Raw genomic sequence first — 21,336 nt, forward strand, 5'->3', positions numbered from 1 at the left:
GATTTTAATATTATTGAACACTTGTAGTTACTTAGAATAAAATTTCTAGCAAGTTTAAAGGTTCGTTAGTAATAGTATGACTTGAAACACTAGATCATCAGTATGAAGTTTGTTTCTATTCTTAATCAAGTTCTTACAGCCACAAAAACATCTTACCCCTTTTATTTCAACGGTTCATAAACTTCTGTCCACAGTTGGCATAAAACCGTAACGGAAAAAAAAACATCATGTGTCGTATAATGTCTTGGATAAGTGTCAGATATGAGACGAGAAGGTACAAGTCTAGTTGGTTGCCAAGCGTGTTCAAAAGATACGAATAAACTGATCGTAAACCTTATGATTCGCGTTATTCGTTGGATGGATAACTCAGAGAGATACTATTTCATACTTTGATAGCTTGTATGCGTTCATGTAACATATCTCACATGAGTATTATTCAGACTACGTATATTTCAGGTTATAAAGATTGAGATATTGGAATGAAAAAATTACTTTTTTATCGTCAATGCAGTATATAATTACTATTCTCATATTTCTAAAAAATAACTCTTTATCATGATATTCAGAAAATTTATTGTTATTATTATTAATGAGGAAAAGGAGTTTTAACAAATCAAAAACAATCCTATAAATTCCCTAAAAGCCTAAACAATCTTACAAAAAACAATTAATCAAACAATCATCAATAATTAATTAACATTTTTATTTCTATTTTAAATGTAAATTTTTTGCAAATTTACTATTAGCATGTTAATGAAAAAAATAGTTAATTAAGTGTCTTATAAAATTCAATCCATATTGATAGATTTAATGGGGAAAAAAGGTGGAAGAATGTTTCATGCAAATGGTAACATTTGATTTTTAATGAATAAATAAATGCGGCGTAGCGATAATTTAATGATGAGAAGACACATAGTGATGATTGATCATATAGAGTGTAGCAACAAGCCTAGTGTTATCGACACTGACTACACCTCCTCGATCACTTCTTGGATCAAGTAGTGGAGGTTGCAAAACTCGTTTACTAATTATTAATAAACTAATTGCAGCTTCTGTACAGACACGCCCACATTGCGTAAATCAAGACACACGACGCGACGAACATGGGAAGTCGGTCGTAACGTTACTCTTCCTCTTTTTCTTCGAGGCTGTTGATCATTTACTTGATAGCATCAAGTTAACTTGTCTAAAGACTTGAACAACAACCGACAGAGATCTTTAGTCACGTGATTTGACGAGACTAATATATACACATATATATTACAAGTAAATGAAAAACGGATGCAATTCTTATGAGCTATAGAATTTTATATTCCTCTATTTTCCTTACCTTTTATTTTTTTTATTTTTATCTCAAAAACTTCTTTCAGTGTGTAGAATATTAAATCTTATGAATCTTGTGGCTCATATAAGTACACCACGACTAGAAAAAAATTTAATTTTCAACGACTTGAAATTGAATGCTGACAAGGCAATATCATCTATTGATGCATATCGTCAGAAACTTAATCTAAGATTATTCTCACCACGTCTTGGCATATGGCACTCAGCTTTGGATTACATTTGAGTCTTTTATAATTATCCTGTCACCATATTAATAAAATATTTATTACATAAAAAATTAATTAATCAATTTAATTATTGATTGAGATTGATTAAAACTTGCAAACCGTCGGAAAAAAAGAGAATAAATAAAAAAAAAAAATCGAAAACTTACTCGACACTTAATTACTCCGAAAAAACAACCCTCTATGAGACGATATCAAAAAGAAGAAGAAGAAGTTAATTAACCATCAAAAATGAAAAAGATGTACTAAAATTAATTATAAAGATGAGAACTTTATGAGTGGATAAAAAAAATTTAATTTAAAATCATTTTGACAAATGATATTTCATTCATTTATTCTTATTCCGAACAATGGAATTATCAAATTACATATTTATTTAATTCTCAAACATTTTCAAGGGTAATAAATCAGTTAATCTTCGATTCTGGTCGAAAAATGAAGATAAAAAAATGATAGGTCACTATGAGGTTATAGAAAAAGGAATAAGAATATAAAAGTACATGAGGATGATGCATGGAAAGGAGAAAAAGCAAGAGAGAGAGAGAAATTGAGAAGAGTAAAATGGGGGCGAGAATATTGGTTGGCTTGTAATACCGAGAATGAAAAAGACCGAGGGGTCTCGACGAATATTAAATATATTATTACATTCATTCTCATTTCCCCTTGACTTCAGTGTGCCTGTTTCATGTACGAGAGTATAAGAATAAAATCTCTTTCAAGACTGTATAAGCATGTGAATATTTACAAAATTATTTACAATAAAGTTCCAACCTAAACCAAAATAACAGACTTTTTTATTAAAAAAAAGAATTTCTACAAACAACTGATGACTAATTTGGCGATTTAATTATATGTTTGATGATGAAAAAAAAAAATTTTAATGCAATCAGAATATCTAGATAAACAGAAATGCATTAATTACTTAACAATAATGCGCATAATTCTCATTACTAGACAAAACATTATGTAAAACGAGGCATAGAAACCAAAAGTGTTTACAAGCCAAACTGGGGTTTGGGTCACCGCGTGGGACGCAACTGACAAATGTGTGCGATGCAAACACATGACCATAGGTATTAAATGTAATTATCTGCCCCTTGTACCTACACTAACCAACCCTTTTCTCTCATCCTCTTGCTCAGAAAATACCTATTTATCGATACACTAGACGATCGATCGATAGGCAATATTCCTAGACCACCTACCTATATAACTAAAGGTGTATATATATATATATATATATATATATATATATATGACCATGAGGTATATATTGCTGAGCACTTTCCATTAGCATTCTGCCGGACCTACCCTTACCACTACCACTTTCGTCTAACCCTCCGTGTATCAGATCCACTACATCGCTACCGTTTTCACCATCTTTCTTCCTTTCTATACTCTATACACTCACGTCTCCCAAATAATCTCGATCCCTCTCAGGAAATAGATACATATACTCTTGTCTAATTATTTCTCGAGAAATTTTCTATGAATAAAGTATGAGATACTCACCAGAGATATTTATATTTCTTTATACAGCTGCTAATAATTCACTAGCTAATTCTCGATAGCGTAGATCGATCATCTGTAACAAAAAATGGTAATTTTGCAAAGCAATTAAATTAATTGAGTTTAAAGATATTTAATTCAATTATCAGTAAATTCAATTCATCTTTAAACCTTCATAAACATGCAATTTGTTACATTGATAATTAAAAAATCCTGGTTTGAACTCGGGTCCACAATAAGTTTTTTTTTCAACTTATTTAAACTTCCTACCAAAAAGTTTCCGTTTTTATATATTAGAAAATTTATAATTAATTCATAAATAGAAAAAATTTTTTTTTTATAAACAAATAATCCTTATTTTTGCATAAATATATTTTTCCAAAAGAAAAAAAAAAAACATTAATAACCAATTACTTTTTTTTACTGATCATAACTGTCACTTCAGGATACTAAAAAGAACGATCATCAGAGAATCTTGAATTTCAAAATTCTAAAAAATTTTATTACAATAACTTTCTAATGAGAAGTTAAAACTGATTACTTTATTTAAGTGTTTAGCATTCAAATAAAGTAGCCAATAAAATAATAAAATAAAATTTATTACAAAATAAAGAGTAAAAGTATTTATTTGTAATACATGTAAAGTAATCGACTCTTTTATGCTCGCATAAAAAGAAATGATGTTGGTTGATGAAATTGTTTAGGAGCATAATTTAAGATACAAAATTAATTTAGAGGTAAAAGCCTTAAGATATTGGTTGGGATTATATATCGTTATTATTTTAACCACTTAATCCTCGAAAGCTTTATAAATACATTACAAGATACATGGACACAAGAACTGACTCACGTATTCGTAAAATGGACTGCGCCAATTCCAACGCCCACGCGTTCGTGCTGGGCTTTAAGTTAACGATTTTATTGGCTATTTATTCTCGTGAAAGAAAACACAAAAAAAAGTAACGTTTTAAAGCGTTTAAAATCTCGAAGGATTTTGTAATTTTCTCTCTGATTTATATCATGTTGATCTCTATTACTATGAGAGACTATAAATTTATCAACAAATATAATAGATACGTATTTTAAATGAGATGAAATGCACTTCCACTAGATATTGTTGACTATTTGGTTTCATAGATCCTGGTAAACTTTCAAATTTCCCCTCTAATTTCCCCTAGAAATTCCAAAATACGATATTCTGCCGGATGTTATCTCAAACTAACCAGCTATTATATTTAAATTAACTTTAAAAACCTCGAAATAATTATTTAAAAATTTGCAAAAAATAATCATATTATTTTCAATATTATTACAAACAAATAATTTATTTAAAAAAATTAATTAGATAACTATATTGTTATTTTACATTATTGTATCATATTGAAGATAGGTTGGACATAAAGAAATAAATTTTAATAATTTATGAATGATACCACAAGTTTAGTGGTCATAAATAACGATATATAACGAGTCAATATAAATTCATGAATCAACAAATGCTGACAAACCGCAAAAAGCTATTTGTTTAGTTTAAAAAATCATTTCCTTTACCATAAAGCACGGAAGCGTACTCGATGGATCGTATCGCCCATTGAACTACTATGATATGTCAAATCAGAAATGGCGTAAATTCAATATCCCGCTTCGGAAATCCACGGTTCAATTCTCGTGGCCTCGAATAGATATAACAGGTACATATTATCAAACAAATGTCGCTATGGGAAATATGTTTATATTTTAAAGTGACTTATTATTTAATTTATTTTTCTTTTGATATATTAAATAATTTGAAAATATTTACTATTATTTTTTTTAATGCAAAAAAATTCTTATCAAAATGATCTTCATTGTAAAAAATTATAAAAATATAATTTAAATCATTTAAATTTAAACAAAAATGAAAAGTTTTACTGATTGTGATAAAAAAATCCATTTATTTATTTTTATAAATTTATTTATAATAAGCTTCGTACAATTTTTTATTAAATATCAGAAAAATATGAATAATATTTTAATTAATTATTTAATCAAATTCAATATAGCTGATTATTGATGACATAAAAATTTTTTAAATGGTAATAAAATTTTCCAAACAATTAATCAAAAGGTCCCCTAATGATTAATGTCTAACTTATAGGAAGGAAATGTCGCATTAATTACAAAGTGTGTGTTATCATTATCACTTTATCAGTTAGTAGTCGAAGAAGTTTATAGAAGACGCATTAGAACGTGGGTAAAAGCACATATACCAGAGCTACTGTAAGTAAAGCAGTACAAAATAGAGAATGGAATCGAATAATGGAGGCATTCATAAAGGTTGGCAGGTCTTTATCTTACCGATAAGAACAAAACCACAACTGACTCCTTACTACGTCTAATCGTGTGAAGACTAAAGTTCAATAGTGTAATAAATGCCACCGATGCAGTGAATCCTTCCGTCCAGACCCTTTCTTCCTTTATTTAGCCATTATCCATTACTGTAGTTCAAAGTGAGAAGCTAATTACTTGGAAATTGTCGTAAAAGCTTATATCATATACTCTCAACTACTTCAATAATATCTATCAATTCATTTTTTTTGCATTTTATCAATTTTTTATTAATTTTGAAATTTTTCCAGTATAATTATTATGATGAATATTCTTTCCTTGAAAACAATACAGAAATTTATTTATAAAATTCTTTAATCAATAAAGGATTCACGTGAATATATTTTAGTAATTTTCAAAAATATATTTCAATGGCAAAATTTATATTTAATCATCCAAAAAAAAAAAAAGGAAAAAATAAATAAACAATAAAGCAAAATGAAGAAAATTTGCCAAAGGTGGTGAGAAATCACGGGCGTTCCAAGGACTCACTTTAGTATGATAATTAATTCAATTTAAGGGGATGAATCTACCTCTAACGAATGCTTCACGACGATGGGGTTGAGAGGCTAAGGGAACTCGATCTAAAAGCAGCGACGTCGTTTATTTGAGACGATGTGAAAGGATTAAGGAAAACGACGAAGTATACCAAAAACGCGAGACAGTTGTATTTATGATTATTGCTCGCTTGCGATTGCTTTTTCAATCCCTGTAGTATATACAACTATATAACTTTTCCATCAAATTTATATACATTTAAAAGTACCTTATGTTCAGTATCGATACTTATCTGCACAACTACACGATAAGATAAATTTTTTTTTCGACAGTTTACAACAGTTCTCTTGCTTATGGAACCAAAGTAAATCGCTACAACTACTTTATTGTCAATAAATTTATAACAAATCCATCAGTACAACTATTTTCTTATCAACTACCATTCACTTAAAATGATTACCAATAAATTAATTTACAATTAATTCAACAACTCTTTCCTCTTTAAAAAATTCGTTTTATCTTTCTTTTTAAGAATATTTATAATTTATTGAAGTATAAAGGGAATTTTTCATTGCTGTAAATTTAAAAACACTTTCGTAACACATTACCTGACTGAGCTTGGGTCCAAAGTCAAACTGGTGAGGAAACTCGTACGCATAATGGTTTATTGCACATAAAATTAAAATCACTAGCCATAATATAAAGACGAGAATACTTTGACGATCAACAATAATGTCAGCAACAAGAGTATTTACTCACACGTTAGGCTGGACTAGTCTATAAAATGGTCTAGCAGTAATAGAAGGGTGCGAATGGGCCGGTCGAGATGTAGGAAAGGTACGAAGAGAAAGAGACAAGGGGTAGTAAAATCCACAAATCACCGTATAAACCAGAACAATGACGGTGCGAGTGAGGGGTTGAGATGGAGGAAGAGGGACTGTACGGGTTCCGGAAGAGGCTATGGAGCGAGATCCGCGTCCTGAGGGTGGCGAATGAGGCGGTTGGAGGTCGAGGGCTCACTATACACCAAAACGCGCACCGGCCGACGATAAATTTGTCGACGGAGTCAATAACAGAGGCTGTTTCTGTGATTTAATGATGCCTGCTCGACGAGGCCACGGTACACAAGCTCTGTTTGCGTGTTTTCACTTTCCCCTTTCCTATACTCTTCCCTTATCCCTCCGTAGTCTACTATGGAATACGAAGAAAGTCCATTTGTCATTTGCCTGCGTATTGTCAGTAAAAATATTGTATAACCTCCTATATGTCTAATTCAATCTAGATTATAATTAAAGCTTTTTTATTTTTACCATCTATTTATATTTAACTCATGTGTCATGTCTTATAATTAATTAATAATCAACTAAAATTCGCAATAAAAAATTTATTTTCAAAAATATATCAATATTATTGTTATATATAATTAATTGATAATCAATGACCAAAACCCACAATAAAAAAAATTATTTTAAAAAAATATTTAGTTTAATATTTTTTTTCAAGAGATGTCAATTATTCATGACAGTTCTTCAATGAATTTTTCAAAATTCATTTATTTGATGAATTTTAATTTTAAAAAATTAATTACATGTTTAACCTCTTTTTCATTATTATTTATGTTACTTTCCAATGAATATCTCAACAAAAATGCGATAAAATAATCAATGAAAAATATTTGTGATTTTTGATGGCATTATCCATGTTCTTAATTAGTTAGAAATTTTATTTACTGACAGTTAAAATGAGAGTGTTAGATGAATTGTTGACTATTTTATAAAGGATGAGAGTTGAGAGCGTGGTGTGATGAAATAATTTAGTAAAATTCTCTTGATGAAGCGAAGCATCAACGAGAAACGATGGAGAGACAAAGAGGAAGATAGAAATAGAGGGTCGACGTGTAACCAAGTGAACGTAGAATACACACCCGTTTGTTATACGAAACGACGTTTATCGGCATTAACGTCAACCGGGCGGAGGCTTGAAACGCGTTTTATCGTGAATGTGCTAAAAGCAAAATCTCCTCGATACACCTCGAAACCTTTTAGCGTCTCCCACTAGTGAGAGAGTCGAGGAATATGTTCGCTCGCGCTTCTGTAAATTTTTTCGTTCGCTATAACGAGCAGAAAATTGTAGATCACTAAAAATACTTTACATTTATAAACAGATATTTTAAGAATTTATTACTCAAGAATTTCATTAAAAATACATTAATATACATTAAACATCCTTCTTTATTCACTTTCACTTTAACAAAATTCTAATGTCTCCAAGTAAATTTCCAATAATTGTGACAAAAACCATCCTGAAACCTTCCCCATTCCTCTCTCCTAAAAGTTGATATTTAATCGTTTTAATTATTCTTCACTTTTTGCTAATGTTCTACTTCTGAAGTTCATTCTTTGATTTTTATTTCAATTCTTCCTATTGAATGAAACTCATTTAATAAATTGATTGCAAAAATTAAAATTTTATCAATTTTTTTTTTCACTGAATTTATCGTGATATAAAAACACGATTATGAGTCAACGAGTTATAAAACTTTTTAACAATGAAATTATATTTAGCCTGATAATCAAACAAATAAACAGGAAAATGAAAAGACGTCATTTGGAAGAATAAATCAACTACTGAGTTGAAATAAAATAATTAATTAACCCCAAATAAAAAAGTGTCAGCAGAAAGAAATATTAATGAGTAATAAAAAATAATGCATAGCAGAAGATTTTTTTTAAATTTTTCAATTCCAGAAACAAAACTTTCATATGTCCTAGTAAATACGTGATGATTATAGGAAGACTATAATTCTTCGATGTTTCCTCATTTTAGAAATTTTCCTCACCCTCTTGATGAAAAGGGAGAGGAGGGTTTACATTTCACAAACTCGGCCGATCGCTATTAAACGAGAACGAAATGGACGCGAGCGCATCGCGCCAGCACTTAGGCCCGGCTTTTAATCTTCGAGCCTCGAGAAGAACTCTAATTAGAGTCGGCGCCGAGTCTAGCTCATGCTCGCACGAATGCAAACGGTAGTATTATACTTACCAACTAAACACAGCACAGGAAAAACTTTCGTTTAAACACTATATACATACATATGTATACAAATAAAATACATACAACACACTATTTACATACACATTTGTATAAATAAATGAATACGTGGTTACATTATTTCCTTTTTATTTTTTTTCTTCCATTGCCTCTTTTCTCTTCTCTCTTATATTGCCTGCTCCACTGAGACTAAAGTTACATTGACTGCGGTAATTAAAATCTTGATTAATGCACATGTCCATCACGCTGGCTCTAATGAACTTTCACGTCGGCACTTTAAACGCGACCGAGTGTGCACACGAAACCTGCGATCGACCTCACCGACGCGATGATCCTAATCGCAATCGTGAGAGAGATGAACCCAACCAATAAGTTTCCAAAGTCTTGAGGTGAAAATAAAATAAAAAGAGGGGTAGGGGGGAAGGGGAAACATGTAACATAATAAAGCGAGAAAAAAAGAGTGTGACGTTCGAGAATCAGGTCTGATAGTCGACTATACACGACACGTAAATTAAGATAAGAAACTAATTAAGCACACGACTTTTTTTCGATTAAATATGATGAAGAATAATGAAGATGGATGTTATAAAACATACAGATTCTTATAAAAAAATACGACAGTATTAACTGGCAAGTAGAAAAAATTAAATTTATTCGAGAAAGATCATCAGTTGAGGGTTAATTAAAAACTACCATCTCAAATGTGTTGCTAAATTTGTTTCAATCATTCTAATTAAGCTGATTAATCATGAAAAAAAAATTCTAATTAACATTAGAATTAATTTCCTTTAACCTGTTACTTAAGAAGATATTCAATGCCTGTTAACACTATTTAATATAAATGAATAAATAAATTACATCGATTTTTCTTAACAAATAATTAAGAAAACTAATTAGCAACATTTCTTACCATTTGATTAAATTAAAAAATAATTGGGTCAGAGTGCATTTTCCATTCATTAAAATCCGTAATTTTATCATTTTTTAGATTTTTTTTTGTTTATAACCAATTTAAATTCTTATAAACAAAGAACAATTGTTTAATCACATCAAGTTATTTATAGCAACATTTTATTGATATTGAGATCAGTTTTCAATCATATTAATCATTCAGTAAGTAAAATTTATTTCAAATGTTTTTTTACTCCATTTTTTTTACAGTCTTTTTGTTATTAAAAAAAACTTCCAAACGGAAACTTAATAATTTTTAAATAATAAACCTCTTTTCTATTAAAGAATGCAATATTAAACATTAATAAGAGTGATAATTTAAAAAAAAAAAGTTGATACAAGTGACAATAATATAGTCAAGTATTAACAGATCTGATGAAGTGTAACCAAATCCTTTCCTCATTGTGTTTATGAATAAAACTAGGAATTAAATTGATTAAACAGAGGTCGTTAAACTGAAGAGTATATTCACATGTTTGGTATCTCGAAGCATCTGAAAGTCTCTAGAGTGTCAATTCCACAAAGAATTGTTGAGAAAAGTGAGAAACGTTGAATTTCAAATGGAATCACATGGATCGAGGCCTCATTAACGCTATCAAGAAATCAATCACGACACACAGAGTGAGTTTGGAGTAACATCGTGACTTAAAATACGTCTTACAAAGTGGCTTAGTGACAGAAACACTAAGCTTTTAGCCTAGTCAGTAGTTGGTATCACTCTTAAAAGCCTTAAAAGAATGAAGCGAGAAGAGAGTCATAGTGACAATTAAAAAGCTTTTTATGCGGAATGAAAGATCCTTTAAACTGATCAGTAAGAGAAATGTATTGTCGATTAGCTGATTAACCGAACGAATAGGCTTTAATTATCGTACATACACTCGTCCAATTAGCTGATGCGTCGCGAGACGAGCTGCAGGATCTTATGCATTACAAAGATAATTTGCAGAAGGACAAAAGACTCGTTTGAGCTGCGATTTCACTAAAGTAGTACATCTCATTCTGGTTTGAACGGATTCAATCTATATGCAAATTAATTATAATACTAAATTAACAGAGAAGGGAGACTTGTATGAAACCACCCCTTCTCCAACATGGTAACTCTTTTTTTACATATTTATGGATTTTATCTTCTCAACTTCATTATTATATTGATAAGTATGTCAATTATAAATAAATTCATTTTTATTTATTTTTAAATTACCTTCTAAGTAGCTAGACATATTTTAAACCTTACTTTTTCACAAGATTATTAATAAACAAATAATTGAAGAGGACTTTTCTTCTTTAAATTTCATAGAAAAAAATAATCGGGTGAAAAAGTGGATTTTTTCACCTTTAGAGATGTTTTATGACTAAACTATTCGAAATAGAGGCAAAAAAGTAGGATTCTTTTTTGTGTAAAATTGTCGCCCCTACACTTTTTGTTTGAAAGTTTTTTCTATATCTCTCATAATTTTCAAGATAATTGGGAAATAAATCAATTAAGGGTTTATTTTAAAGGGTGTTTTTTCTTTCATTTCAAATCGAAGCATTCTTTTTTAGAGTTAAAATGATTTCTGGTGACCCCAAGAATAACCTTTAAAATTTTACTTCAAAAATTACATTTTTAGCATCACAAGAAACTGCTTATTAATTATTAGGGCATGATTATATATAAATCTAGACCAGTAAGGATATTTATTGTAATCCTTCTTCCACCTAGCATATACTCATACGTTGATTATATCCAGGCATCGTCATGTCGTTCGTTACCAGTCTCACAATTATGACCTAGTCGTTATAATGACTATTTAGTCACTGCTCGCTCCGTGAAGCAATTTAATTATCATCAAGCCGCGAAAGCCGCGACGCTTAAGCTCGTCCTAACGAGCTGAATATCTCGATGTTGTATAAACACTTTATCTGAGTACATGGTCGAGTTTAGTTACCTCTTATTATCTATTAAGATGCCACATAACATTACTTTTATTAACTATTTACAAAATCCCACAAATTGTTTGAAGTTTTTTTTGATATTATTTCTATGGTAACCCGATATTTATTATTAATGACATTCCGATCGTTATTTCATTAATTTGCATATTCATCTAGTCGTGAGAATTTTAATTATTCTTTGATATGGATAATTGAATTTTTTATAATTTTTATAATTAATTTAAGGAAACTAATCATTTCAATATTGAATAAATGTAATAAAACAATGTTTAATAGTTATGATTTTTTAACTGTTTCAAAATATTTTTTAGCAATTAAGAAGCCTCTTTTACCATTACAAATTTTTTTTATTAATATATTTCTAATAAAAACCAGATGACATACCTATCACATATTTTTTCATTTATTACTAAAAGTCTAAATTGAAATTCTATTATCCATCATTTATCACTTCTCTTTCATGGAAAATAAAAAAAGTTTTTTAATTATCGAAAAATCAGAATTCAAACGATAATAAAGAAAACGTTGAATTGAATCTTAAATAGTCGATAAACAGAATTCTTATCTCTCAGTTGCGAGAAAAATCCAAGAAAAATGGATAAGAAGAGTTCATTACAAGCAGATCGTGTAGGCGTTTCTCTATCGTTGAACAACAAGTGCAACACGCTAGAGTTCATTCAATCTAATACTTCTATAGGGGGGTGGCTAGTAGCAACAACCATTTGAACCTATACAGCCAAAGGGGTCGACACGGACGTGGTTAGAGGCAGTTTAATATCGGATAATTGAATCCGACCTGACTCACCCCTTCCCTCCCCTGTTTTCTGGCTTACTCTCGGCTAGATGGCATCGTGTGTACACGAGAAAGAGAGAGAGAGAGAGACGTTCAATGAGAACGCGAGACACTGATAAAGAGAGAACGAGAGAGAAGCTGGGAAACTGGGCGGCTACCAACCTCTTATTGCAACTCTACTAAATGAGAGAGTGAGAAAGGATGGCTAGAAGCAGAGGAACATCCGGTTGCTACCTAATTTCTGATACGGGACATCCCAGAGAGTGGCAAAGAGGAAGCCTCTCAAGCTCCCAATGAAACTAACATTTTTCTTTATGAGATCGTTAAAAGATTATAAAAGATTTCATTTTCACTTCATTTTATTCAATTATTATTTACCTTTTTTCTAGTATTTTTTAATTACATTATCAATTGCAATACTCTCCATTCTATTTCACGTTTTTTTTTAATTGTTACGTCATGTTGCACCCACGCACTAGGTGTAGGCTAAAAAGAGATCTTTTGGATGTCTTTTAAATAAATTATTATGACATCACATAATAAATGCTTTAGTGGGTGTAAGGAAATAAAAATAAACATCTCATTACTTTAATTCACTTTTTGGAGAAATTGTTTGTTGAACAACAATATAAGAAGATTTATTTTCTATTGTATAGAGAATTTTAAAAAATAAGATGAATTAAATAATGACTAATTATCAAATGGAATAATATGATAACCGTAATATTGACATTTTTACAAAACATTTTTCCATGTTGGCATTTTATTTAATAAAACAAAATGAGAAAGTTGTTCTCTTGTCATATATGTTATATAAATTAAAATGAAAACATTTCGCGTATTCCATTTTAATTAATTTTTTAATTTCAAATCCATTCATTCGAGTGAAAGAGATGTACACGTAGATGGAACTGATAAAAATGAAAATATTTAATATGTTGTGTATGTTAAAAAGGCCAGAGTTAAATGAAAAGTTATATATGATATACGTAACATGCATGAGAAAATTATCAAGGGTTTGATGGTTATTAATATTATTATTAATTTTCTGGAATTCATTTAATATCGACGATATTTGCATGTCATTGGCGTTCAACCTCCAACCTTCTCTTGAATTTTCCATCCATATGAGAGACCATCATATCTGTTTACATATCCACAAAGCACTGCTGTGCGTTATTAAAATTCTAGCTATATTAAATCTGAAAATTACAGGTACCTAAATGTAAAAAAATATTTTCTTTCTATCTTCCCCTTACTATGCGTCGCATTTTTTTTTATGAAAATATTATAATTAAAACCTTATCAATTTTCATTTGTGATTGTAAAGTTAATTAGCTTTTCAGATAATTTTATATCGCATTTTTCCAACTCATATTAGCAATAATTAAATGCTCGAATTAATTCAATCAAAATGAAAAATTGTTTTCAGAGAAACAATAAGTCAAACTTTGTATATTATACATTTTTTAGATAAATCGTAACTTTAAAAAAATACTTAATTAATTAAAAACTAAAGAAAAAAAGAAATAAAATTTTATTGGAGACTTAAACATAGTCGACTTAATTTTTGAGACACTTTATCTCGTGTAAGGAAGCAAATTTGAGCCTGGAAGAGGTAATAAGACTAGGTCCATTTAGTAATTTTTCATGTAGGGTGAAGGTAGGGTGAAGTGAAACATGAAGAAGCAGCGTAAATGAACGAATATATTAACAAATGTTAATCATTTTTAATGCATTGACATGTCTATTTATCAGTATATTTACTCTCTTTTATAACTTTTGCATCAATGTAAATAATATCTAAGAATATATTTACATTAATATTAAGCAATTTGACTGGGCAAATTATTCAATAAAATGAGTTTATATAAAGTAGTAGTAAAATGTCATTTTCATAGGATGTTATTTTAACTTTTTTCATAAAACATCAAGGAGCGTAAGTGTGAAAGTTTTAAGGAAAGTTCTATAAGACGGTTCGTGTGACTGGCCTCAGGGATCATACGAGGTCAAATAAATGCTTCCGAGTATTCAACAGTACACTAAAACCATCAGTGAGAAAATAAGGAAAAATCAAGCTACTAAATATAATTTTTGTTCTTTTAATCATATTTAATTTTTTTTTCTTTTTTTATTTTTAATAAAATAAAATAAAAAACAGAATCGCTTCTTGGAATGCAATATTTCGACAGATTCATTTGGTGGAAACATTTCTTCCTGAGGAAAAAATTCAATCAAACCTGGAAGGTGAGAGGAAAGAAACGTAGAAAGAGGAAGAAATAAAAAAGCATACGAACACGCAAAGAACTGGAGGATGAGTGGTCATGAAAACGGAACTATACGAATAAGTAAAATAGACTTTTATATTATGCTCTCTGACAAACATAGTTGAGAATCACGAACTTCAACAACAAATTGTATTTGTTTGATACACTAAACTATGTAAACACGTATCATCACTAAATTAATTCTTTGAAATGTAATTTAACATCGATCGTAAAACCACAAAATATTTCATCTAAAATAACATCACCAATCCCTTAATCAAACTCATTTAAAATAATTTAACAATATAAATAAATGAGTGAAGAAAAAAAATTTATTTTTACTTTGGATTTTATATCTTCCATTTTACTACCTCTTTACAACGAAGAGGAATTTTACAGAAGTCACTTAGATTGAGTTCCACACTCCCTATTACTAAAGTCTCTTAACAAAACTCATAAAATTCCTTACAGTTATAAGAACCAGATCCAAACTCTATATTTCTTAATACCTACTTTTTATTCTTATCTTCCAAATCGAATTTACGCTTCATATAATTCAATATTGTTATACCATTAACTTAATACCCAAGTTAACGTAAATTAGTATGACTATAAATTTAACATATTTAAGTCAAAAAGTAATTTAAAAATTTTAAATTAAACATACAAGTGATACCACAAAATTACGATTCGAAGAGTTTGATAGAGTTTAAAACATGTTGTAGCTACCAACAAAGACGAATTTCAGTATAAACAAGTTGTACGAGTCCTTTAGAAAGGTCAGACTCCCAACTTTCCACCTTTAATGTTGTTTAAATTTCTAAATAACTCGGAGAACGATTTTAACTGATTTTCCAGAAAATTTTATCAACATTAAGTAACTTCGGAACTCTTTTCCAATACATTCAGTGGTAATTTCAACCTGATTAGATTTGAATAACCTAAGTATTTAGAAAATAAATATCACAATTTATTGTTTAAAAATATTATTTCTAGAGCAAAATAATTATTCTCTTTCCAATCTTATTACACAAATCCTAATTAAGCTTTTTTGTTATCATGATAAAAGTCTATTTAAATATTTTAATATTAAACAATAAGCATTAATACCAAGCTATAGAACATTAAAACACGATTTACATGGTAATCAGATAAAATAGAGCAAAGTAAATTATCCTTAATTACATAAAATGTCAGAAGATTGATAAAAGCATATTGTAAATATTCATCTATAAAAGTCCATAAGCTGTTATCGTGACTTCTATTTTACCATCGATCGATAAATAATGAATTTTAAAAAACAACATACACACCGTCGTCGTCCGAAGCCTACTAACATCTGAACAAGTGAAGAATTAAATAAAACTGAATGAGAGATGAAGAGAAAAGAAATTAGAAAACAGACCATTTGGTGACAAAAAAAAATAAGAATCATCACACACAGTCGAAATGAAAGCAGTGATGTCTTGGCAAAGCTCTAGTGTCTTACGAAGGGTTGTAGAACATTGCCACTAAAATATAAAGTGGTTTTCGGGGTGGCATAGCAATGGGGTGCCTATCTCGAATACTCGGCTTGAAACGAGAAAGTCGGGGTGCTATTGATCGACTAGAGAGAGCCCGGTCAACCCACTAGGGCCTATATGTACTCATGGTGTATACGTACAGTATGCAAAATAAGTACTCACATGCGTGAGTTTACATCAACATACAATTATTTGTATTCACATATTTCGTTGATGTGTTGGTATAGAGATGCCGTTTGAATTTGTGGATAATATCATTTTTATAGATTTTTTTTTTCTATCGTAGAAAATAGTTTTCATCAATTTTTATTTAGATGGTAATATTATTAGCATAGATTTTAATGTTATGAAATTGATATTAGTGGTAAAGAGAAGTAATATAGAAGTTTGAATGGTAATTTTTGTGAAAAAGCAATTTATTATACTAGAAATCACTTAATGCAACCTCCACGCAATGTAAGTTGGATGGATGAGTAGTAATGAAAATTTACTCGTTCTAAGAAATTTAATAACATCAATTTTAAATGTAAAATATGAGAATCGCCAGTGGAATTTAATGAAGAAAATTATATTCTGCATAATTTCTTAATAAAAAGAAAAATTTAATTATTCAAATTAATCCTAGTTTCCTGTTTTCGATAATGTTTATCTACTGAGCAGGAAAATATTCAACATAGAATCAATTTAAGTTGAATAGATATGAATAGTAATGGAAATTTACTCATCATAAGAAATTTAATATTGATTCTACATGGAAAATATGAGAATATCTAACAACGTTTAATAAGAAAACTGTTTCTCATTCAATTAACTAGTGAAAAAAAAAATCTATTCACTTAATAACTTTTTTAATTTTTCCTTTTTATATGAATTATAATAATTTAATAAGATGGAAAAATCTGTTTAATTTAAAATGACGTATGACTATGAAAAATTAATGAATAGAAATGAAATTTTATTCTAGAATGTATAAAGTAAATTAAAAATTCTCAAATAAAAATATATTCACAGAATATTGAACTGAATTTCCATACATAATAGAAGATTTTAAAAAAATCCTAGTCATCATAAGATAAAAATAATTCAAGAGAACATTAAATGCTGTTGAAAATACTTTTATAATTTAATATAATTATTTTGTCTAGTTTTCTATTAAAAAGTTTATCACAACAACCTAGAAAAGAAGGCAAACTTTAACTGCGAATCCATACATGAGTCAGAAGAGCGAGTAATAACATGAGTTTTCTCATTATAAAAAATTTGATATGATCTATTTTAAATTCAAACCGTTCTCATTAAAACAATAGATATTAACTACTAAAGTACGAAATAAAATTAATTCTTTCTTGGTTTCAATCAAATAAAATTATTTAGCCAGCATAATTGACTGGTAATTTCATTTTTCTACCGGTCTGTGTTGAAAGACTGTATGAGAAGTCTGCAAGATAGAAAGAGAGGAAAGTTTAGCATAGTCCACCTCTGGGCATCGTGTGTCCTTGAGCAAGAGTCTGAAATCTCGAATTCGCAATATCACTTTATCTTTGTCTACCTCACTAGTACCAGTATTCCCGCTCTTCTCTATATCGTTACGTCCTCTCTCTCTCCTTCTTCTCCTTCGAGTTTGATCCTGTGCCACCTCTTTGCGCTTGATACTTTCCTAATCATGCCAGGATCCTTTTCGCGCCTCGCAAATTCGCCCGTGGCGTTGAATACACACGACCATGAACCTATTCCGCAAGCAAAAAAATCAAAACAAAATTCGCAAGAGGTGGCCTGCCAACATATAACCTTGGATGATAGAGAGAGAAAAAGAGAAAGCCAGGATTCGTTCAACAGTCACGAAACGATCGTTGACTATGAATACAAATTTTTTTTTTTTTTATTATTTTTATATCCATTTTTCGCGACTTCTTTTTTTTTATTTACCTTGCAAATAATATTACAATCAGTTCAGATAATAATATTAACAGAAATCGAGCACTCAAATGATCTAGAGGATTTTTTTATTAAATTTCAATTTTTTTTTTTTCACTCATTGGAGTCTTGAATAAAATGATTTAAAAACCTTTTGAACCATCAACTGTTATTTATATTCATCAATGAATATCTAAAAATCGTTGTTTAATGCAAAGGAAAATATTTTTCTACTAGAAAAATTGATCAAAAATATTTTTAAAGTACAAGAAAATAAATTAGAAAAACTAAAACATTAATTTTATTTTTAATTGTTAGTTAAAAATATTTTTAATAATAATTAAAATCATAAATTTTATTTTCTGTAATTAAAGTAAGAAAAAAAAAAAAAAACTATCTTTTCATTACATAACAGAGTGAATAAAAAAGAGAAACTATTTGAAACGAGTTAAATAAATTTAATTAACGAAATCATAATGGAATCTCATCTTCTACACAATAACAACATGGATAGTACGAGAGAATCGGTGTAACCTGGCCATGATATTACCGTCCTAAGAGAGGAGAGTGTTTGTACATACAATAGACAGAATGCATGCAGGTGGAAACACGTACAAGTGAGCTAAATACAGAGTAGTGATACAGCTTGTAGGTATCATAGGTAAGATAACTTGAACAATGACTTCCATTACCGCTAGAAGCTGCTTCGGTTAATGGGCAAATTGTCCGTCGAGTCATTCAAACTTCTAAAAGTTGTATGATGTCATATTAAATTTCTTGTTCAATGTGAAATACTCTAAATCCCAGCATTACCCTTTTCTAACCGATTTAAATTCTATTTCATCTGCTAAATTAAAATTAACTTCAATTCATCACTTCCTACATTTACATTTCATACATTTTCATTAAATTATCCAGTACTTATTGAATAAAAAATCAAACATCTATTACTTACAAATTTGATGACGAAATCTTACACAATACGCTGGTGAAAACGGCTGAATTAATTTTCAAGCCGATGAGAGGAGTCGTTTGATCTTCCCCTTCCTCACTCAATCTACCACGTGGTAATAGCACGAGTCTAACGATTGCAGACACGCGATAATAACAATAGCACCAGCAATTATTTTATATTTTTTTACTTATTTTTCTTTTACTTCAATTTTTTTTTTGTTACTATTTTCAAGTCATCAACAATTATAATCATTCTTCATTTCCTTCAAGTCCTATTTAATCAGTCTATTAAATTTTAATAAATTCACCTAAACAATATTTCATCATCGATCAATTTATTCAGTCTTGAATTACCATCATTTTCGTTGGATTGAAAAATCCTATTCCGAATCGTTTTTATTACTTTCCGTAGCGTAATTTCCTTTTCAACTATTCCAATTTATGTTACAAATAAATTCGTTCAACTATTCAGTCATTTAAATTATTTTTTTTTTTACCGGAAATAAAATTAATTGAGTGCAATCTTCAATCATTCATAAAGTACATACATTATTCTGCAATTGTTAAACACTTAGTTATTTTATTTATATTTAAATAAAAATAAATTAAATTTTTATCAAACAAGAAATAGATTATTTAAGTATATTATTTATTCATCATTATCGTTTTTTTTTTATTGCTATTATTATCATAGTTAGTTATCAGCAGATGCAGATAATTCAAATCACCATAATCGCTAGTTCGAAGATTGTTTTGATAAGCGTGAGGTAAAGTTATAAACACGGTCCGAATGTAAATGGAGCAAAAGCTACGTGACTAACACGGCGCGCGTTCGCGGGCGACTGAAAGCTCCAAATGCGGGCGTGCGCTTTCAGGGGTGACTGGCCCGCAAGCACTAAACTCATATTGGTGGGGGATAGATGGTTACAGCGCAACTAGATTCTCATCTGGGGATGTCGAGCTTGCGATCCTTCTCAGTGAGAATTGGATCTTGTATCACAAAAGGTTCGTATGTGATTTAAAATGAACCTCAATCGCCGGAAAAAAAAATCCCTCGATCAGTCAGTAAAAATAAATTGAATGTTTATATGAGAAAAAAATAATTATAATTAAATAGATGATATTACAATAAATAATAATAATAGATAATGAAGATTTGAAACATTTATTTATGAGAATAATAAAATGGTAATAATACTAGCTCATATTTCACGACGACCTACATTTTAGTGCCAACTGTCTGAGTATTAAAGAAAAAGAAAATAAAATCTACATAATCATAAAATTTGGAATAATTCAAAAACTTTTCTTTTACAAACTTCGTACTAAGTATCAAGGGATATCAGAAGTTAGCAGAAGTAAATGGAGGTTCATTTGCATACCGAGAACACTAACTATCCTGAGATAAAGTATTTTATATTCCTTTAAAATATTCAAGAGACTTAAAGAATAATATAAACATATAATATGATAAAAAAAGTTTCAAAAATTTATATTTAAAAATTTAAAATTTTTTCTGAAGATTATACAATAAAACAAATGGAAAGGAAAAATAAAATATTCAAACTAGAAAAAATTAGGATTATTTTTAATAAGCACATTGGAAAGCTCTTTTCTAAGCTGCTCTCTGTACTCTTTTTCACCTTACTTCAGAGCAACAAAAGCGCGGGAAAGTCGCAAGTGGGAAAAGGCGGAGCATATAAACGCAGGCGCAGATAAAAGCCACACCTTTGAAAGCTCACAGAAGGAGGAGCATGCAACGCTACGTTGGAAAGTCATTTACGATTGGAGAACCCATTCACCTGTTCTCGTATGCCACTTCCCGCCTCTGCTGCCTATTTTAATGCGCACCTGCAGAAGAAGTCTTAATCACTATCACCAAAATCACAAGTTACTTACACACTCATTTATAACTTATCTACAAATCAAACTGACCCTAAATCCCAACTATTGGAGTTATTTCATCTATATCTACTACTCAAAGTAGAAAAGTCCCGATAATGATC

General features: G+C 29.6%; 1 protein-coding gene across 7 annotated transcripts in view; it reads right to left on the reverse strand.

Annotated features, from left to right (window-relative positions):
• Window positions 1-21,336, reverse strand: part of LOC118074029 (LIM/homeobox protein Lhx2) — a 180,270-nt gene that overhangs the window by 145,521 nt on the left and 13,413 nt on the right. For 5 of the 7 annotated variants that reach the window (XM_035094908.1, XM_035094912.1, XM_035094905.1 and 2 more), the window contains exon 3: window positions 3,081-3,153. The exons of 1 other annotated variant lie outside the window; for it this stretch is intronic. The gene's annotated coding sequence lies outside the window, so the exon portion shown is untranslated. Of the gene's footprint in view, window positions 1-3,080; window positions 3,154-19,331; window positions 19,561-21,336 lie in introns of those variants that run through there. One more of the 7 variants, XM_035094909.1, reaches the window with a different exon arrangement.

This window comes from Chelonus insularis, unplaced genomic scaffold (assembly GCF_013357705.1).
Source record: "Chelonus insularis isolate UGA/USDA-ARS -01 unplaced genomic scaffold, ASM1335770v1 scaffold_714_pilon, whole genome shotgun sequence".
Classification (NCBI taxonomy): Eukaryota; Metazoa; Arthropoda; class Insecta; order Hymenoptera; family Braconidae; genus Chelonus; species Chelonus insularis.